We start from the raw sequence: 23,351 nt of genomic DNA on the forward strand, positions 1-23,351 counted from the left end.
AAACACAGCCAAAGGTTTGTTGAATTCCCAATGTGTTATCGCTATGCTTTCAACTATCTAAAAGCACAACCAAATTCCAATGGGAAATCAGTGTCTGATTTTTGGTTTCGTTGTCGGCTGAAATGTGTTATCACTGCGCTTTCAACCATTTAAAAGCACAACAAAGTTCAAATGGGAATGCAATGTCAGATATTTTGTTTATTTATATAATAACTTAATGTGTTATTATCACAGTGCGTCATCTAATAGCACAACTAAATGACCTGGATTGCAGTTGAGATTACACTAAAGTACATGGTGATCAATGCCATTTGAGATTCGGTGCAGATTATTACAGCAATTGTGAAGATTTCTTCAGACCTGCGACCCTGAACATGCACGCTTTCTCTGATTACATAAGAAGACATTTAGTGTTGCTGTAACTTCAAAATGTGGCCAGTATTTTGAAGTTGAATAAATACTGTTACATTTGCTTGTAAGATAGCCTAATGTTAAGGCTATTTACTGTAAAAGTAATATTGAATTGTGTTTAGTTGAACAATGGTGGCCATCTTGAAGCATGTGGGGACAACAGAATGGGATAGGGATTGTTGAATATGTCTGTAAACACACCAGCCAGCTGGTCTGCGCATGCTCTGAGGACGCGACTAGGGATGCCGTCTGGGACGGTAGCCTTGCGAGGGTTAACACGTTTAAATGTTTTACTCACGTTGGCCACGGAGGAGGAGCGCCCACAGGCATTGGTAGCGGGCCGTGTCAGTGGCACAAGAAGTTGTTTCATTTGTCTGGGAGCAAGACTTCGGTGTCCATGACGGGGCGGGTTATCTTTTTGTAATCCATGATTGACTGTAGATCCAGCCACATATGTCTCGTGGTTGAGCCGTTGAATTGCGACTCTACTTTGTATATATACTGACTCTTTGCTTGTTTGATTGCCTTGCGGAGGGAATAGCTGCACTGTTTGTATTCGGTCGTGTTTCCGGTCGCCTTGCCATGATTAAAAGCGGTGGTTCGCGCTTTCAGTTTTGCGCGAATGCTGCCATCAATCCACGGTTTCTGGTTAGGGAAGGTTTTAATGGTCACAGAGGGTACGACATCTCCGATGCACTTGCTAATAAACTCGCTCACCGAGTCAGTGTATACATCAATGTTATTGTCTGAGGCTATCCGGAACATATCCCAGTCCACGTGATCGAAGCAATCTTGAAGCGTGGAACCCGATTGGTCAGACCAGCGTTGTATTGACCTGAGCACGGGTGTTTCCTGTTTTAGTTTCTGTCTATAGGCTGGGAGCAACAAAATGCAGTCATGGTCAGATTTGCCGAAGGCAGGGCGGGGGAGGGCTTTGTATGGGTCACGGAAGTTCGGGTAGCAATGATCCAGAAAGCTACCAGCTCTTGTCGTGCATTCGATCTGCTGATAGATTTTAGGAAGTATGGCTCTTAGGTTAGCTTTGTTAAAATCCCCAGCTACAATAAATGCAGCCTCAGGATGTAATGTTTCCAGTTTACATCGAGTCCAGTGAAGTTCTTTCAGGGCCGACGAGGGATCTGCTTCGGGGGGGGGGCTATACACGGCTGTGATTATAATCAAAGAGAATTCTCTTGGAAGATAATGCGGTCGGCATTTGATTGTAAGGAAATCTAGGTCGGGTGAACAAAAGGACTTGAGTTCCTGTATGTTGCTGTGATTACACCATGAGTCGTTAATCATAAGGCATACACCCCCGCCCTTCCTCTTACCAGAGAGATGTTTGTTTCTGTCGGCGCAATGCGTGAAGAAACCGGGTGGCTGTACCGACTCTGACAACCTATCCCGAGTGAGCCATGTTTCCGTGAAACAGAGAATGTTACAATCTCTGATGTCTCTCTGGAAGGCAACTTGTGCCCTAATTTCGTCCACCTTGTTATCTAGAGATTAGACATTGGCGAGTAATAGGCTCGGAAGCGGTGGATGGTGTGCTCGCCTTCTGAGTCTGACCAGTAGGCCGCTCCGTCTGCCTCTCCTGCGGCGAACGCGTAGTTATGGGTCGGCCTCTGGGATAAGAGGGTGGCGGTCCGAACCCACTCTATATTGGCCATATACCACAAACACCCGAGGTGCCTTATTGCTATTATAAACTGGTTACCAACGCTTAATCCAATTATTTTATTTCAGAAACTTTTATTTTTGGTTATATTGGAGACATTTTTTTGTTAATAGGCTATTTACCCTATTGCAGAAGTGATATTGAGTTGTGTTTGGTTGTCAATGCAACTCAATAGTAGGAAGGTGTTCTTAATGTTTTGTACACTCAATGTACAGTATGATTGACAAAGTATGGTTACATTTCATTTGCTCTGTTGAACCTACTCTTTGGAATGACTGAGAGCAAGAGTAAATCTATAAAGTGGAGATGAATCAACAATCATTCTCATGATAGCACATTGGTTATAGTCAGTGACAGATATCGAAGCTGGACTTGGTTTAAACCCTGGATGGGAGACCAAATGAATAGCTGTAGATAGATCAACTCTACAGTAGGAGGTGCTGCCCAGCCTATAGTTTTTTGGATATTACGTTGAAAGATCTGACATTGTTTAAAAGTTACAAATTCAACATATTCCATACAAGGTTTGTTGATGTCGAAATTGGTTACCACGATGACGTAATTCTGTGGTTGAAGTTTTACCCTCAAAACATCGGTTGATGACTTTTTCCGAATCCATTGTATGTTCCCCGTCGATTCCACGTCGCAGTACGTTGACAAATTACGTTGAAACAATGTTGATTTAACCATCTTGTGCCCAGTGGCATTTAGCACTGCCCCATGGCCACGTACACCTTTGAGCATACCAATGCGGCCCACAATCTAGGGAGACAAATCTAAATATGTATAAAGATATAAACTGGCACAATTCCATAATACACCATTCTAATAATGATGTGTCTAAAGACGACATCAACCTGGGTATACACTCGTTTAACATATTTACCTTTGATAACAATGTTATTCGCTAATTACATGCTTAGGTCTAATTCCAAACCAAACAATACAACAGAATATAGTGGAGCGCGCGGCACACAAACTGGCAAGCACTCAGGCGCGGTCTAGAATGCACAGCGGAGCCATTTCGAGCACACGACCAGCTGGTGGAAGTGTGGCAAAACAAACAAATGAATAACGATATGAAAATGAAATGAAAGAAAGAAAACTTCTACCTGATAAGTGGTTGTGAATGTTCATGAGCTACTTAACTCCGCATCCACTCAGAGAATCAAACATCAAATAGTGAAAAGAAAGAAATGTTTGCAAATTGCTACGACATAAACTGGCAATGGCCTATTAGCGAACTGAAACCATGAAACTGTAAATGAACAGTAAATGCTTAGAAAACAATAATGACCAACAAATAAATTGCAAGGGGATAATTAGGCATAAATACAGGATTAACTCAGACTGGAACTCAGAATGGTGGAAATGCTCGAAGTCAGTCTCCTCCCTATCTTACTACTGTTAAGTCCTACTTTCTTGTTTATGTCTAAGAGGGTGTGAATGTTTGCATGTAAGTGAGTGAGTGAGTTTGCTGTAAGTGTGAGGCTCTTTCCGTCCTTCACCTGCAGTTATTTCATCATACAGTAGGAGTTAATGTTTCTAATCAATTCGTCATTGGTTTGAGGTGGATGAGCCTCAAACCTATATAGATGTAGATTTCCAGAAGCAATACTAACTTCAATCTGAAAAGTGTTTTTGAAGCAATACCGCCCCCCTCAATTTCAATCCTCAGCGCTCTCTCTCTCTCCTCTCCTATCCTCTCTGGCTCCAAGCTGGACCTGTTCTCCTCTTTGCCTCTGGCCCTATTCCCAGGGTTCTCTTGTTTGATGGGGTTTGTGCTCTGGCATTACAATCGCTGCGTTACACAAACACTTACATGCACACACCACCACCACCACACAGGAAAAACACACATGCAACCCGTACCAACATCACAACTAAGCACACAACCTCACTACAAACAACCTCACTACAAACAAACTCACTGCAAACAACCTCACTGCTAACAACCTCACTGCTAACAACCTCACTGCTAACAACCTCACTGCAAACACACAGATGCATACAGTTGATTCTGTTATCAGTTCCACCCTCATCCACACATTCTGTCCCTGTAATTTTACTAGAGCTTGAATTTCTTCAATGTCAACAAGTTTAGCGACTTCCTCTGCCGTGTTAATACTGAAGCCTGGTGGAATGTGAATTGCAACATTGTAGCATCGTGTAGTAATTGTTGATTGCCAGCATGTTCCCAGAAAGCTGGGCAAAGCATTCTCCAAAATTCAATTGTTGTTACCCCTTCCCAGAGATGTTATTGGCATTGATTACTGCGACCAGGGTTGCACATTTTGGGGAATATTCAGAGGTGGAAACCTTCCGTGGGAATTAATGGGAATATATGGGAAATAACGGGAATATATGGGAATTAATGGAAATATATGCAAATTAATATTAATACCATTTAAATGTAGATGTTTTTTGCATTGGATATATTTACCATATCATATGGAGACAGAAACATAAACCTTTTACCTATCATAAGTAGTCATAATTGCAAATGATTAAATCCTTCCAAAAGAAATTATAAAAAACAATTTAGTTATGAATTGAACTTTAATTAAATGAGTTGACTCTTCACATGGGATGATTTCACTGAACAACAAAAGAAAGGGAATATTGAATGATCCCCAATGATCCATCGCATCTCCCAAAAACGTTTTCAATATACACCTGTAAAATGATAGTCTAGAAACTAAAGCTTTGGTTGTCTTCCTCTCAGGCTTCCATGTCCTCTCCCTGGACCCCCTCAATGTCCACCTCTTGAACATCAGACTCTGAGGCCTCATCTTCACTGTAATTTTCCAACCTTGTTGAGGATGGCTCGTTGTCAGGCTCAAAAAGCCTAAAATGTGCCCGGATGGACACCAATTTTTCAACCCTTGTATTGGTCAACCTGTTACATGCTTTGGTGTGTGTGTTTCCAAACAAGGACCAGTTGCGCTCTGATGCAGCTGATGTTGTTTGGGGCGGCGGAGTAGCCTAGTGGTTCGAGTTTTGGACTAGTAACCGAAAGGTTGCAAGATCAAATCCCTGAGCTGACAAGATACAAATCTGTTGTTCTGCCCCTGAACAAGGCAGTTAACCCACTGTTCCTAGGCCGTCATTGAAAATAAGAATTTGTTCTTAACTGACTTGCCTAGTTAAATAAAGATAAAATAAATAAAAAAATGTTGGTGGGATTTGGAGGATGATGGAGGTAGCAGGGGAAAGAGCCTCAGATCCACAAAGTCCCTTCCACCAGGTGGCTGATGAGGTATGTTGGCATGACTGCCATATTGCATCTCCATCCCAAAGCTCTTGCTTAGAAGTAGACTTTGCCAGACTGCCAAGAACCTTGCCCTCATCCAGGCCAAGGTGGCGAGACACAGTAGTGATGACACCATAGGCCTTGTTGATCTCTGCACCAGACAGGATGCTCTTGCCAGCATACTTGGGGTCCAACATGTACACTGTGGCATGTATGGGCTTCAGGCAGAAGTCTTCATGCTTTTTAATGTATTTCAGAACTGCAGTTTCCTCTGCTTGGAGAAACAGTGAGGTGGGCAGGGCAGTACGGATTTCTTCGCTTACATCTGCAAGCAGAGTCTGAATATCAGACAGGATGGCATCAATCCATGCAATGGCTACTGCTATAGGTTTCAAGATTTTCAAGCTGCTTACCACTCTCTCCCAAAATACATCATCCAGGAGGATCCACTTGATGGGGCTGTCCATATCGGCAGACTGAGAACGGTGTGTCTGTTGTCCCTTGTGTCTGTACTCTTGTAGAATACTGGTTGAGGGGTGGAGATGATGTAGTTAATTATTCCTTGCCCACGAACATTCGATCACCCATCAGAGATGATTGCAATACAGTCTGCTTTCTCTATGATTTGCTAGATAAAGCATGTCTGATTGGAGGGGTGTATGCTGGGCGAAGAACATTAGGAAATCTCTTCCAACACACATTGCCTGTGAGCATCAGAGGTGAACCAGTTGCGTACACAGCTCAAGCAAGACATTCATCAGCATTTCTGACTACTTTCCTCCATAAGGTGTCTGCTTCATAATTTTCACCTCGAATAGAAGTAGAGGGACTTTTGTCAGAAGTTGCTTGTTGTGAGCGCTGAGGGAACTTTATGCACTTGGCCAGATGATTCTGCAACTTTGTTGCATTCTTCACATATGATTTGGCACAGTATTTGCAAATGTAGACAGCTTTTCCTTCTACATTAGCTGCAATGAAATGTCTCCACATATCAGATAGTGCCTGTAGCATTTTCCTGTAACGGTTAGAAAAAAATGAGTGAAAAAAACCACATACAATTGCATGTACAGATAAATAGTTAAGCGGTTAGATTAAACAACTCCTTTGTAAGATAAATGTTTTAAAATGAAACATGTATGGAAACAGGTGAATTAACACTCCTCAGTTAGCAGGCTCAAGCAAGCTAAAACCCACATGGTAGCAAAAACGAACTAGCAGAAATTGTTAATAAGTTAGAAATTATTTAAACACACTTTGCTGTAGGCTACAATTTACTAATTAACAAAAAAATCATGTGTGTCATATAAAATATATTCACCCCACCCAGTATTGTAATCAAAACTTGCCAGAAACCATGTAGTCCTTGGCTCAGACAGTGTAGTAGTGTGGGTTCAATAGCATCTGAATACCATGTGATGGAAGAATGCACTGTGCATGCAGAGGGTTGCAATTCCATTGAATTGGGGATAGTTTAACCAAAATATGCAACAAGACCTAAAATTGCCTTATGTGTACCCACAAAAAAAGGTTTGTTGTTATAAGCTAACTTTTTTGATGAATTTAAGCAAAATTCCCAAAATGTCCCTGGCTTAACTTCCCATGGAAAATTCCCGTAAAGTTTCCAACCCTTTCCAACCCTAACTGCGACACACCAAGTTATTACATAAGACCTTTGTATTCCAGAAACACTGCATGATTAAAAAACAACCAATTAAATAGCAGGATAAGAGTATAGGCCTAATCTGGTCCTGTATCGCAACCCAGCCGTTCCCGGAAACGCTCTTGTTCTCGTTCTTTTGTTTATGTGTTAGCAGACTAGTGCTATTAGCTCAGGTGGACCTCCCTGTTATGTTGATGATGTGACATGTGGGGAAAGGTTTCTCATGCCGTTGTCATCGCGAGGTTAATTTCTGTCACATTTGTGCCACATAGATAAAGTAACACCTGATAAAGGAAACCAACGGTAATAGAACAGAACATAGTCTTTGGTGCGCAGGATTATCACTGTTGTCGGGGATTAACTCGTTTAACCCAATGGAGGCTCTTTAACCTTCAACATCACACAGCCTATTCTTCTTTAATAGAATTAGTGCACAAAGGACAGACTATCAGAGAGAGTGTCTATCTGAGGTGGTTAGGTTGTGCTGTTGGAGTTCTGAAACTGTAAGAATATTCATGCAGTATTCATGTTTCGCACAACTTCCCAACACACTTCTAGACTAATGTGAGCATCTGACAAACCAACTAGACATTCAAGCCTCGCTGTATGTAAATCAGAAAAAAATGCACTTGTTAATGAACACGTGAAAATGTTTACAAATAGTGCAAACAGTTAATAGAATAAATGTATGATTGTGAGAGAATCTGAAAAGGCAGTTTCACAGACTTTCATTTTCATGCAGCCTACAATCATATGGCACAAACATGTACACATTACAATGAGGGCTTATCATACTGTGGGCTGAGAAGGCAGTCAGTTTACACATAGGACTGTAAAACTGCATTACAGAACAAAATGATACTACATTTGTATTGCAGTCTTCTCAGCCTACAGTAGGCATTGGTGTAAAGTACTTAAGTAAAAATACTTTAAAGTACTACTTACAGTGCATTCGGAAAGTATTCCGACCCCTTCCCTTTTCCCACATGTTATGTTACAGCCTTATTCTAAAACGGATTAAAAAAACAAACTCATTAATCTTCACACAATACCCCATAATGACAAAGCGAAAACGGGTTTCTGGAAATGTTTGCAAATGTATTAAAAATAAAAAACAGAAATACCTTATTTACGTAAGTATTCAGACCCTTTGCTATGAGACTCTAAATTGAGCTCAGGTGTGTCCTGTTTCCATTGATCATCCTTGAGATGTTTCTACAACTTAATTGGAGTCCACCTGTGGTAAATTCAATTGGTTGGACATAATATGGAAAGGCACACACCTGTCTATATAAGGTACTACAATTGACAGTGCATGTCAGAGCAAAAACCAAGCCATGAGGTTGAAGGAATTGTCCGTAGAGCTCCGAGACAGGATTGTGTCGAGTCACAGATCCTGATTGTGAGAGAATTTCACAGACTTTCATTTTGTGGGGAAGGATACCGAAACATTTATGCAGCATTGAAGGTCCCCAAGAATACAGTGGCCTCCATCATTCTTAAATGGAGGGAAGTTTGGAACCACCAAGACTCTTCCTAGAGCTGGCCGCCCCACCAAACTGAGCAATCGAGGGAGGTGACCAAGAACCTGATGGTCATTCTGACAGAGGTCCAGAGTTCCTCTGTGGTGATGGGAGAACCTTCCAGAAGGACAACCATCTCTGCAGCATTCCACCAATCTGGCCTTTATGGTGGAGTGGCCAGACGGAAGCAACTCCTCAGTAAAAGGCACATTACTGCCCGCTTAGAGTACTCTCAGTCCATGAGAAACAATATTCTCTGGTCTGATGAATCCAAGATTGAACTCTTTGGCCTGAATGCCAAGCCTCACGTCTGGATGAAACCTTGCACCATCCATACGGTGAAGCATGGTGGTGGCAGCATCATGCTGTGGGGATGTTTTTCAGTGGACAGGACAACAGGACAACAACAGGACAACGACCCTAAGCACACAGCCAAGACAACACAGGAGTGGCTTCAGAGAAAGTCTCTGAATGTCCTTGAGTGGCCCAGCCAGAGCCCGGACTTGAAGCCGATCGAACATATCTGGAGTGACCTAAAAATAGCTGTGCAGCAACACTCCCCAAACAACCTGACAGAGCTTGAGAGGTTCTGCAGAGAAGAATGGGAGAAACTGCACAAATACAGGTGTTCCAAGCTTGTAGCATCATACCCAAGAAGACTCAAGGCTGTAATCGCTACCAAAAGTGTGTCAACAAAGTACTGACTAAAAGGTCTGAATACTTATGTAAATGTATATAAATATTTTTTATAAATGTCCCAAAAATACTCCAAACCATTATGGGGTATTGTCTGTAGATTGATGAGGGAAATAACGATGTAATCAATTTTAGAATAAGGCTGTAATGTAACAAAATGTGGAAAAAGTCAAGGGGTCTAAATACTTTTATCTGTACTTTACTATTTATATTTTGAACAACTGTTACTTTTACTCAACTACATTCCATAAATTTTCCCTGGTCCAATTCACAAACCTATCAAGAGAATATCCCTGGTCACCCCTACTGCATCTGGTCTAGTGGACTGACTAAACACAAATGCTTCGTTTGTAAACTGTGAGTGTTGGAGTGTACTTCTGGCTATCCATAAATTTAAAAAACAAGAAAATGGTGCGGTCTGGTTTGCTTAATATAAGGAATTAGAATTTGATTTATACTTTTACTTTTAACACTTATGTATATTTTAGCAATTACATTTACTTTTGATACTTAAGTATATTTTAGCAATTACATTGAAAACCAAATACTTTTAGACTTTTACTCAAGTAGTATTTTACTCGGAGACTTTCACATTTATTTGAGTCATTTTCTTTAACGTATGTTTACTTTTATTCAAGTATGAGTATTGGGTACTTTTTCCACCGCTGGCAGTAGGATTAGCCCACATTGTCATGTGTACATGTTTGTGCCATGTGATTGTAGGCTACATTAATGTTCAAGGGTTCAAGTATCTAAAAGTGGGTTGGCATTATAACGTATTTTCAGTGGTACTTTATAGTAAGCTTTCATATATGTAGTGTACTGTATGTGGTACACTGTTGGTAGTATAGTTAAATTCATGTGTGTGCATCTGTGTTATAATGTTGAGTGTGTAATCTTTAAGTACTGTGTGTGTGTGTGTGTGTGTGTGTGATGTCCAGACCACCAGGCTCATTTCACACACAGACAGACATCAAAGGCAGTCTAAATTAACCCTGCGTGTCGGGCCACTCTGCACGCCATCCACAATTTCACATCAGTGCAGCTCCACAGTGCCCAAACTCACAGGCCCCATTCATATTGAAAATGAACAGATGGAATATTGCCCTGCTCCGAATCGCTATCCTTCGGTGAGAAAAGAGAAACACTTCAAAAGAAGTATATATTCAGGAACTGTTTGCCGTGGCTCGGTTCCATTGCAGGTAAAGTGCAGGTATCGTGTGTCTCTGTGAAAAGTGCAAGTATCGTGTGTCTCTGTGAAAGTGCAGGTATCGTGTGTCTCGGTGAAAGTGCAAGTATCGTGTGTCTCTGTGAAAAGTGCAGGTATCGTGTGTCTCTGTGAAAAGTGCAGGTATCGTGTGTCTCTGTGAAAAGTGCAGGTATCGTGTGTCTCGGTGAAAGTGCAGGTATCGTATGTCTCTGTGAAAGTGCAGGTATCGTGTGTCTCTGTGAAAGTGCAGGTATCGTGTGTCTCTGTGAAAGTGCAGGTATCGTGTGTCTCTGTGAAAAGTGTAGGTATCGTTTGTCTCTGTGAAAAGTGCAGGTATCGTGTGTCTCTGTAAAAAGTGCAGGTACGTGTGTCCTTGCGACATGGGGCTGTGCATTATCATGCTGAAACATGAGGTGATGGTGGCGGATGAATGGCATGACAATGGACCTCAGGATCTCGTCACGGTATCTCTGCATTCATATTGCCATCGATAAAATGCAATTGTGTTCGTTGTCCGTAGCTTATGCCTGCTCATACCATAACCCCACCGCCACCATGGGGCACTCTGTTCACAACGTTGCCATCACCAAACCGCTTGCCCACACATCTGCCATCTGCCCGGTACAGTTGAAACAGGGATTCATCCATGAAGAGCACACTTCTCCAGTGTGCCGGTGGCCATCGAAGGTGAGCATTTGCCCACTAATATTGGTTACGATGCCGAACTGCAGTCAGGTCAAGACCCTGGTGAGGACGACGAGCATGCAGATTTGTTTCCCTGAGATGGTTTCTGACAATTTGTGCAGAAAACTTTGGTTGTGCAAACCCACAGTTTCATCAGCTGTTCGTGTGGCTGGTCTCAGACGATCCCACAGGTGAAGGGGCGGCAGGTAGCCTAGTGGTTAGAGGGTTGGACTAGATCGACTCCCCAAGGTGAAAGTCTGTTGTTCTGCCCCTGAACAAGGCAGTTACCCACTGTTCCTATGCCGTCGTTGTAAATAAGATTTTGTTCTTAACTGACTTGACTAGTTAAATAAAGGTGGAGGTCCTGGGCTGGTGTGGTTACATGTGGTCAGTTGAGATGCCAGTTGGATGTACAGTACTGCCAAATTCTACTAAATGATGTTGGAGGCCATGTTGCGTTTATGTTTTTGATTCTATGACTCCAAGTATCGCTAAAAAATCTATACAGAATAGAGTTAGGTAGTTCATGTTAGCTAGTGCTAGTCGGCTGTACCTGCACCAAATGTCTCTTTCTCTAGCTTGTTCTCCATCGTCTTTTGAATGATGAGCCAAACATTTTCTTGCACTTTTTTCCATGACTGATCAAAACTCATTTTCTCATGGCTCTCTCTTGTCGCTCTGCAGCAGACATATGGTGAGCAATATGTTTGTAACATCGAATAGCAATACATCTAGAATTGTGAGAATCGTGAGAATGGCAATATATATCGTATCGGCACCTAAGTATCATAATAATATCATATTGTGATGTCCCTGGCAAATCCCAGCCCTAGTGTTTACCCCTTCTTTTACTTCCTATCCATCTGTTTCACATTTTCACCTCATCTTGGCAACCTAATTTAATTTCATACCGTCCTTATTGATCTGGCCAACTTCAATTCCCCCCGGCGGAGTTATTCTGTTGCGTGAGGAAAGTGATCGTGTAGATGAGGGTGGTGTTATTATGATGAAGATGATGGTGGTGATTATGAGGATGTGCCGTAATGGTTTTAATGTTGACCGTTGCAGTCCTTGAAGGAGGGGAGGAGTTCGGTTCTCTATCTGTGTGAGGAATGAGAAGTAGCCATGTAGGCCAACTGTAGGATTTATTGTCTTCTTTCCTTTGCATCCTACTGACTTTACTCTTCCATGACAGTTATTCGGTAAACACATTTATTTTTCATTCATCTAGCCTCTCCTCTCGCCGACTTCCTCTCTTTCTGTTTCCTCTATTAGTAATACCAGGAAACCTTTGTTCATGTGTCTGTATTGCTATATTGCTTACACACACACACACACACACACACACACACACACACACACACACACATGCGCCCTCGCACACAGCAGACAGCAAACAGTCTTAGATTCATTACACATTACAAAGCTGATCGGATAGGGCAGGGGATAAACTGTATGGTCTTTCAATGTAATCTCGCTTAATCTTGAGGAATTGCCTTTTTAGAGTTGACCATCTCACAATTATATCCTTTCTTAGTGTTAGTGTCAGGCTCAGGAAGAGAGTCTTGTTGTTTCTTACCACGTTAGTTATATAAAACCAGAGACCATCTCAACCTGTGTTGTTTAGAAGAAAAGGTTGTATAGAAGAAAAGGCTGTTTAGAGGAAAAGGCTGTTTAGTGGAAAAGGCTGTTTAGTGGAAAAGGCTGTTTAGAGGAAAAGGCTGTTTAGAGGAAAAGGCTGTTTGGTGGAAAAGGCTGTTTAGAGGAAAAGGCTGTTTGGAGGAAAAGGCTGTTTAGAGGGAAAGGCTGTTTGGTGGAAAAGGCTGTTTAGTGGAAAAGGCTGTTTAGAGGAAAAGGCTGTTTAGAGGAAAAGGCTGTTTAGTGGAAAAGGCTGTTTAGAGGGAAAGGCTGTTTGGTGGAAAAGGCTGTTTAGTGGAAAAGGCTGTTTAGAGGAAAAGGCTGTTTAGAGGGAAAGGCTGTTTAGAGGAAAAGGCTGTTTAGAGGAAAAGGCTGTTTAGAGGAAAAGGCTGTTTGGTGGAAAAGGCTGTTTAGAGGAAAAGGCTGTTTGGTGGAAAAGGCTGTTTAGAGGAAAAGGCTGTTTAGAGGAAAAGGCTGTTTAGAGGAAAAGGCTGTTTAGAGGAAAAGGCTGTTTAGTGGAAAAGGCTGTTTGGTGGAAAAGGCTGTTTAGTGGAAAAGGCTGTTTAGATGAAAAGGCTGTTTGGTGGAAAAGGCTGTTTAGATGAAAAGGCTAAACGTGCGCCATGCTTTAGGGCTGTAGCCGACGTGCCATGTGACTGGGAACATTGGGCCCGTCTCTTATGATGCCTAGTGTTCGTAAATTCTCCTCATATGAATTATTCAGCTGTAGCAGCCTGAACTGCTTAGCGTGTGTTTGTACAGTACATTGTGCCTGTGTGTGTGCACGTGTGTGCACATTTGTGTGTGTTCGTGTGTGTGCGCGGTTACAGTTGCTCCAGATAAAAATGCCGTAGCTACACTGGACTGCCCAGCTAGGGGAAGGGATAAAGCTGTTTGTGTTGGATGGGATTTAGCAGCAGAAAGCGGAGGATAAACCAAGTCAACTGAGCACTGATTGAGCTGTATAATATAATGTGTGTTTGTTTGTGTGTGTGTGTGTGTGTGTGTGTGTGTGTGTGTGTGTGTGTGTGTGTGTGTGTGTGTGTGTGTGTGTGTGTGTGTGTGTGTGTGTGTGTGTGTGTGTGTGTGTGACAGAGAGAGATAGGGAGAGGAGAGAGATATACTGTAGTAGTAGAATCCCTCTTTTTTACCTTATAATGTGTTTTATTTGGGCAGAGGTTTTTGGAGGTGAAGGTGGTTGGGAGACTATCTTGCCCATGTTGTAGGCTGTGGCAAGTCTCCAGTGTTAAATATGTGAAGCTGTGAAGCTTTCTGCTGGGATTCCATGCTGTGCTGCACTTGGACTACCAGCCAAACCAGTCAATATGACACACATGCACACACACACCCGCGCGCAAACACACACACACCTTGTTGCGAAGATGTTTGAAATGCTATTAGTCACTTGCGAATGTGTGACTGTAATGTGAGGATGTCGCGTGTCTCCACAGGCATGTTTAAATACATTATGAGTGTCTTTAGTGTTCAAATGAGCATTGAGCAGCTTTTAGTAACCGCCTGGTGTGTGACTCACTTTTAGAGCCTCTGTGTGAGTTGTCTGCCATAGTTAAGATCAACAAAGCTTTTCAACTCTGTACATTAGAGCTGGGCGGTATACTATACTTTACTATATACCGGTATTGATGCACGGACCAGTTTGGGTTTTTGCTTTACTTTGTATAAGGGTATTTCAATGTTCGGTCGATTAAAAGTGTTATGTGACTCCGCCGCGTGAATGTCCGTTTTTATAGTTGCTACTTGAATCGTCCTCTCGCCCTCTCTCCTTCCACACACACCAAGCCCCGCCCCCTGTCACTCAAGAAGAGCGTTTTTTTGCTCTTCCACGAGTCACGAACACTTGCCGTTCACTCGCAGTGACAGTCTGCATGGTCAATGTTGCAGATGCAACTAGATGTTGTTGACAACGATGCTGCTTTCCACTTTGCTTCTTAATATAAATCCTACAAACATTCTATACTTACACTATTCATTTGTGTATCTTACTGTCTTCAAACAGCTAGTTTGTCTTTTCTTTGCAAATTGTGGCAAAACAAATCGTGTTGGTCTCTAATGCTAATCACTAGTTTGCCAGCTAGCTAGCTAAATGTACTTAGTCAGAGCAAACGTAGCTAGCTAATACTGCCTGATACCAGTGTTGGTGTAGGCCTAGATCTTCTTGCCTGGCTACCCAGACTTGTTGCTCCGGCCAAATGCTACGCCCCGGATGTTAGTTTCTTCTCCACAACGAGTCTCGATCTGAGTACCTCTCTGACTCTTCACCGAATGCGAACCCATTCGGGGCTGTCTGATTGGTCCAGAAATCGCTGTGTTGGGCCAGAGCCAGAACACACGTGGGTAAAGCAGGGAACACACTATCCAATCGTTGATGACTTTGTTTTGTACAATGCCCCTCGTGCCCCTTTTCACCACAAACAACTTCAATCGTGGCAGTCTCAGACTAAAGTATGTCTCGAACGACAGAGCAGAAGAATTTAGTGTGAGTCGTCAGAATAGCCTACAGCAGCATGCTGTTTTTGCAATGGCATGTTCTAAATTAAAGAGGAATAGGCTAAGCATGAATATTTTAGCTACACCAAAGCTACATCAGAAAGGAAGAGGCAAAGCGAGAGTGGTTTACTCCGCCCAAAGTCTGTCCACGTTAAGCAGATCATTCATCTGCTTAATTGGCCTCCCGAGTGGCTCAGTGGTTGTCTTAGAGGCATCTCAGTGTTAGAGGCGTCACTGCAGTACCTGGTTCTAAACCAGGCTGCATCACATCTGGCAGTGATTGGGAGTCCCACAGGGCGGTGCACAATTGGTCCAGCGTCGTCTGGGTTTGGCCGGGGTAGGCCATCATTGTAAATAAGAATTTGTTCTTAACTGACTTGCTAAAGGTTACAATTAAAAAATATTAAGCAAGTGAGGAGTTTTTGTATGGGGACAATGAGTGTCGAATTTAGTCAAGATAAAAATGATACATTGTGTCACGTCCTGGCCAGTATAAGGGATAATTGGTATTGTAGTTTGGTCAGGACGTGGCAGAGGGTATTTGTTTTATGTGGTTCAGGGTGGTGTTTTTGTTGTAAGGGCATTTGATTTAGTATTCCGGGGTTTTTGGGCACTGTTTGAGTTTCATGTATTCTATGTTGAGTCTAGTGTGTCTGTTTCTATGTTTGGGTTCATTGGGGTTGGGACTCTCAATTGAAGGCAGGTGTTGTCTATTTGCCTTTGATTGAGAGTCCCATATATGAGGGTGTGTTTGTGTTTGTCTTTTGTGGGAGATTGTTTTTGCACTGCGTTAGTTTAGCCTGCAAAACTGTCATTCGTCGTTCTTGTTGTTTTCTTGTTTTCTACGTCATTTAAATAAATTAAGATGATGAGCACCAACTCTACTGCATATTGGTCCACATTCTCAGACGACGATTTCTCTATTTCTTCTGAAGACGAAGAAAGTTGTGACACATTGGCTTATTTGCTATAATAAAAGCTTCGTAATGTGTAGCTTGTTACGAGTGAACTGATATAAGTGTGATGCACGTGACATCCAGACAACTTTGAGAAAAAAACGCTTTATATCAGAGTTGTCCCTGTTGAAATTGGAGATGGTCTATGCCATATTCATGAGGCTAGCATCTTAATCTCCACTGAATACAGGCGGTTGACGTCAAAACCCCTCATCAAGTATTTATAAAAGTTTTCAAACAACGAGATGTATCCGCCAATCCAAAGAGAGAAATAAGCGGGAGCTTGACAGCCCGCCGTTCCACTCTATGGACAACGAATCCCAATGTTAGGGCGGAGACACAAGCATCTCGTCATTACATCCAATATCTCTGTCTACATCAAGTAAGATACAATATTTAATGTTACATCTAATTAAGGTCCACTGACCAACACTTTGGTTTCTACCCTGTCACAATAACCTCTCCCTGACTTTTTCATTCATTGTCATGTTAAGCTATATTCCAACTTTTGGTTGAAGTTGACTTGAACAGTATAAAACAATTAGAATGGAGAAAGCCCCATTAAAAACAGTTAGTATGTATGTGTTACCACCCTAGGGTCACACACTACTCATAAAGCAAATGTAGAACTTTTATTATTAACAAACCTAAAATCCAATCAAAAATGGGAACGATATTGTGATAGGATTTTTTGACCATATCGCCCAGCCCTACTTTACATAACATTACTGCCATCTCAGGATGTAGTGAATTCTGTGTTTTCAAGACAGTCACTGGTTAGTCATTGTGCCGTAGTCAGTAGTGTTTATGTCACTTTTCTTTAAACACAACATTTGTTTTTGATTTCGCTAAAACATTTATTCCATATCAATACATGTATAACAGTTGCTTGATGCTGTACAACTAAAACATACGTAATTCTACCTTGAGTAGTAGAATATAAATTGTAGTATTCGAGTGTAGTAGTGTTCATGTAGTCATGCTCAAGTCTCTTTCTCTCTCAGACACATAAGACCTTGTGAGACGGGCTGAGTACAGTGGAAATTGAAACTTATAGCTTGGAGAATGACTATTTTCTGAAATGTCTGCGTTTGTAGTGTTAGGAAATTGGTCAGTAAAGCAGAAACTTTGTAGGCCCTAAGAGGATCATGTTTAACTGCCATCGTTCAGGCAACCACACACACACACACACACACACACACACACACACACACACACACACACACACACACACACACACACACACACACACACACACACACACACACACACACACACACACCAAGATCTACCATCCAATGTACTGTAACAAACATTATTTGTACACCTACATTTTTGTATTCATTAACACATTCCCCATGGGAATTTAACCCACAATCTCGGTGTTGCTGGCACTATGCTCTTACCAACTGAGCCACATAATACCGTCGTTATTTTATTCTGCTGTGTGTGTCTGTGTGTGTGTGTGTGTGCGCGTGTGTGTGTGTTTGTGGTTGGTTACCGGGTAAAGTAGTTAACAGTTTTTTGTTTGTTTGTGTTTTTACGAGCAGCTATTCACCTGCAGTTTGTGTGTGTCCTGTGATAACATGGTATACAGGCCCCGCCATTGATCCCCTGTGTGACGGCGTGTTTGTGGAGCTTTTCAAAGAGCAGCCTCGGTTCAAGGCATTGATTGTTACACCATCACAGAGACTTTGTGTAAATGCTGATTGACAGGCCTGTCTTTTAATGTTGTCTTCGTTTAATCCACACAACTTTCAGACCGAGGTCCCCTCTTTGAGCTTTTCTCGAATCTCCCGTTCTTCCGAAGCGTCTGTCTCTCGACGAAACTCAAGGAATTTCCCATTCAAAAGAATATGGCTGGCGACATTGCCCCTTTCAAGTGAGAGGTTTTTGGTCCGCCGTCAGGATTGTCAGACTAACAAAGGCGTCTGAAAGCCCGGAATAATTCTGCTCTCATTTCTATTCTCTTAACGAGTTGCCTTATTACCGTGAGGCTGTGGGCACCAGATATCCATGACAGACACCTTCTATATGTCATGCTTTCACCCATGTTTGTGTGGACAATTAACAAAGCACACCCTCTTCATAGATGTTTCCTTTTCTTTTCAATTGTATTCTTATTTTCTAAATCTCACTCTAATATAACTCATGTTATTTCTTGTTTAATTCATGGGTGTCCAAACGTTGGGGCCTGAAGCCTCCAGGCAGCAACCACTCTGTGAGTTTTAGGGAATAGGCGTATTTTAAGTCATAAAGGTTCTGGAAATGTTTTAACGAATGAACCTGATCTGTCGAGCACCACTGTTTGCTGCCAGCTTTTGTATTCGCAGATTTAATGGATGTGTAATTGTTTGCGTTTGTAAGTGATCAGAGAGTTAAGTGCAGGCTTTCAACTAAACAGTGAATCGGGTTGATGGGAGTGATTGGGCCCAGCTATGTGGAAACCGGGCCGTCCCTTCACCCATACAATTTGCACAGCATTCCCCTTCAGCTCGCTGAACTTGACTGGGAGGTGTCAGAACATTGGTTTGGAGGAACTCTGGGGGTGCAGGGAGCAGCTGCTTCAGTCAGGTCATCTGTGTGATAACCGTTATGTATGTTTATTTACTTCCGTGCGACTTCTCCATAGCCTGGACTCTAGGTGCGTATGGGAGATTAGGGGCAGGGACCGTTGGAGAAATAATGTTCCACGAGTCACGACAACACATCCTGTCGACTGTGTTGTTTACTCAAATGGAATTGGAAACTAATCAACTACACATGTATGATTGTTGTGGATGGTGGCATTATTGTTTGGCTGTTTCACAATTCGACTGGATGGAGCTCAGCGTGCAAATTGTCTTTAATGAAAAAGGAAGTATTGATGCTGGTTATATGACTGAGAGGCCCCCCCATATCTCAGTTGGTGCAGTCCGGGTGCAGTGTTATTGACAGAACATGGGGGTTGTTGCGGGGGTGCCCAGTGGAGTGGTTAAATCTTCTCTCAACAGCGAGTGGGTAAGCAGCATTAATCTGGCCCAGCTGGACAAAGGGAAATTCATGATCATTTACACTGACGACATAATCAGGCTTCACGCTGTCCTCCGATGCTAAATTGCTTCCTTTGTTCCACAGGATCTCCCTCTGTCTCTCTCTCTTTTTCTGACTCTCCCGTTCTCTCTCTTTTTCATGTCGTTTTTCTGTTAACGGTCATTAAGTGCCAAGTTTCCATGGAAACAGTCCATTTTGAGTGGGACTGTCTGGCAAGGTGTAAAAGTGGCCCCATATTCAATATGGAGGCATTATCTCCTCTCAGTGTGAACTTTACTGTGTCACTCTGCCATCGGCAGGCAGGGGGCGGCTAGAGAACAAGGGCTTTGTGGTGGTGGACATCTCTATAGGAAGGTTTTACAGGTTATCTCTTCTGACCCTTAGACAACGTGGTCTATACACATACAATGGCCGTGCACACATGCCACGCACACATTAGCATGGCGTGTTAAAACGTGGGTACGCAGCGCTAGCTCCTTATCTCCCGGGCCTGGTTTGTGTGGCTGGTCCCGTAATGCCATCACTTTTAAGAGCAGTGACCCTGTTGGCAGGTTACATGGGGAGCCAGTGTGGTGTAATTAGGCCTTGCTCTGTGTGTAATGACTTGCTGCTCTCTATCAGCCCCAGCAGACAGCCACACACACTGACAGTCTGGGGGAGGGGTGGAGGGGGAGGGAGGCGGAGCAGGGAGGCGGAGCAGGGGTATAACCAAGGGCAAGCCTACAGGACACTATACAGTAGAAGGCTGTCTCTCCATTTCATTCCTCAGCTCTCTCTCTCTCTCTCTCTCGCTCTCTCTCTCTCCAATGGGAGGTGAAAGTGAGTTTCTAAGTCAGTCAGAATCCCCGTATCACTTATTGAAAGGCATAGGGTTAAATGTTCAATCTGGGGTGTTTTGGAAAGTAATCCGCGCCGTGAGTTAAATTGTCTCAGAAATGTCCCTTCTCTCCCTCTTCTTTGTGGACACTGAGATTTGGGCTGAGTGTGTCAGCGGCAGCACAAAATGGCTGTCATACTGACTGTCACTCAGGTGGGTGCTAGAGTTATGTTGTCAGAGCTCTACTCAACAAGGAATGTATTATATGAACAAAATATATATTTTTGGTTCTATACTCATAGCCATTACTCGTGGACTAAAAGGACACAAATTAGCCAGCTATAATTTAACATAACCTAAATACATGATGATAATGTGAATGTCTAAAATGCATATGAATGTGTAATATGTGGTTTTAAGCATTTTGGGGCCTGGAATGTGAGGCTATTATTGGGATATTGTGAATCTCCCTAACACCTCTGATTCCCCCCCCCCAGCTCAGTTTACATAACATTGCCCTACAGACCACCCTCCCAATATTTTAATATCGCCACGAAAATCCCCGGCCCCCAAAATTCAGCCCATCCATCTGATTTGTTATTGTCGTCGTTGTAAACTGCTTACTTTCATCTCATTGCTTATTCTGTATTTCCTGATGTTTTTTTCCAGAAGGGAATTTACTAGGGAGATTATGGATTACTGCTACTTTCATTTGCAGAGAGGGCTATATTATAGTGAAGCATGCGTTCATTTAAATCTGTTCGGGGTGTTTTGGGGGGAGTGCAACGGTTACCGAGAAGACCCGGGATGGGAACTCGGGGAGGAGAGAGGTCAAACATACTGTCGGGGAAAATAACAACAGAAGGACAGGTCACGGGGCTGCGTCTCAAATAGCGTCCTATTACCATATAGTGTACTACATTTGACCGGGGCCCATAGGGACTATATAGGGAATAGCGTTCCATTTCCGAAGAGCAGATAATGACAGCCAGGTCAGAAGCCAGTCAGATTAAGATACAGTATATCTAGATGAGCCAGTCTATTCATTTAGCTGTGGTGTTAACCCAATTACACTGTCCCAGCATTAGAATGACCTTATGTGCGAATACATTGACTGAAATGCAAGATAGGGCATCAGTTCAGCACTTAGTTTGACAGGTGCAGCGGAGGACTGAGAAGCCGGGAGGTCAGGTGAGACGGCGAAGACAGGAGGAAAGTCCAGACAGAGACAGAGTGACAGAGGAAGCGAGTGATGAGCGAGGCTTGTCACGGCGATAGCAGCGGTGTTGTGATGCGAGAATTCGGTCAGGGTGATGGACAGGTGCCATCAGCGGCGTGGAAGTGGAGTAGTAATTAGGGAGATGAGGAGGAAGCGAAGGAGACGCCAAGCAGAGAGCCCCCCCCCCCCGGGGGGGTCATGTCTCCTCCTCAGCAGGGCCCTGATACGGAAGCGCACATACACAAACACACACATACGCACGGACACTAGAGGCCGCCTGTCGGCTTCACCACTCTGCCGCCGCTGTGGGCTAATGTGATGGGATGGAAGATGAAAGTGGTATGATTGTGTGTTGGATATGGTTTCTGGCTGAACCATTAGAATGACAGCATATGTGCTGCTTTTGAAATGATATGCAGGGTTGGGTGAGGGAATAAGCAAGAGAAAAAGATGAAGAGTGGGAGGCTGAGAGAGAGCGGTGGGGGGGGGGGGGGGGGGTCGGTATAAGAAATACAGAGAGAATGTTTTGTTGCTGTCTATTTGAGAAAATCTATTGGATGAACAAAACTATTCAGTACCATCAGCAAGTAAATAAAACGAGTGTAGTTTATCTCTGTCTGAAAGACCAATACCCTGAGAAAGAATGTAGGAGAGGAGTGCTGCTCCACATTCCTCGCTTCTCTCTCTCTCTCTCTCTCTCTCTCTCTCTCTCTCTCTCTCTCTCTCTCTCTCTCTCTCTCTCTCTGGCTACTCTCTTTCTCTCTCTCGCTCTCTGGCTACTCTCTTTCTCGCTCTTTCGCTCTTTCGCTCTCTCTCTGGCTGCTCTCTATCTATTTGTCTCTCCCTCTCTCTCTCTATCTCTCTCTCTCGCTCTCCTCTCAGTCTTTCTCTCTCTCTGCTCTCTCACAATAAGGCGGTTATAGTGTATATGTCTGTCTGGGAGTAGAAACAGTGGCTGCTGGTTGAATACTGTATGTTACTTCTCTTATGACCATTTGATTTTGCTGAAAGGGGATCATTAATGGGAGTAGTTACAGTAAGTGACTGCTTGCAGAGTCCATCTGGCCTCGTTTGTCAGTCTGTGTGTTTGTATGTCTGTGTCTTGGGGGGGGGGCTGTTGTCAGGTGATATATTAGAGAGCCTCTATTCATACTGTTGCGAAGTTAGTTTGTTGGGGATGTGGACGCCAAGGAACTCGAAGCTCTCAACCTGCTCCACTACAGCGACGTTCTATGAGAATGGGGGCGTGCTCGGTCCTCCTTTTTCCCGTAGTCCACAATCATCTTATGAATGAGATTTGAATGAGGGGTTGAACTGTTCTAGACGACTCAGTCCTTATAAGGAGCCCGGCTGCTCTCGAGTCGATCCTGATTGGCAGCTGGACTATGCTAGGGTATGAAGGAAGAGTTGGACGGGTGCCACGGTGTGAAGGAGCTCTGGCTTGTATCAGTCAGACAGGTAGGTAGAGGGAGCTCTCCACTCATTACAATCAGCACAGTACCAGTCAGTTACTGTTAGAGTTTGTTCAGTAGCAGCATAATTCCAGCTGGCAGACATACAGACATACAGACATACAGGTGATGGTGATGGATACAACCTGTGAATGGGTGTGGACATTCAGGTGGATACAGTGCCCCTGTCCTTGGTTCGGCTAGGTAGATCTGACAGAATGTTGTGTACACAAATGCCTGACTGTGTGCCATAGTGCTGTGTGTGTGTTTGTGACTTGTCTACTTTGTTCTTTATCTTAGTTGACAGTCCCTCTGATCACGTTACGCATCATGTTCTCTCTCTCTCTCTCTCTCTCTCTCTCTCTCGCTCTGTCTCTCTCTCTCTCTCTCTCTCGCTCTCTGTCTCTCTCTCTCTCTGTCTCGCTCTCTGTCTCTCTCTCTCTCTGTCTCGTTCTCTCTCTCTCTCGCTCTCGCTCTGTCTCTCTCTCGCTCTCTGTCTCTCTCTCTCTCTGTCTCTCTCTCTGTCTCTCTCTCTCTCTGTCTCTCTCTCTGTCTCTCTCTCTCTCCCTCTCTCTCTCTCTCTCACGCTCTTGCTCTCTCTCCTCTCTCTCGCT

The sequence above is a fragment of the Salmo trutta genome, chromosome 16 (genome assembly GCF_901001165.1).
Source record: "Salmo trutta chromosome 16, fSalTru1.1, whole genome shotgun sequence".
Classification (NCBI taxonomy): Eukaryota; Metazoa; Chordata; class Actinopteri; order Salmoniformes; family Salmonidae; genus Salmo; species Salmo trutta.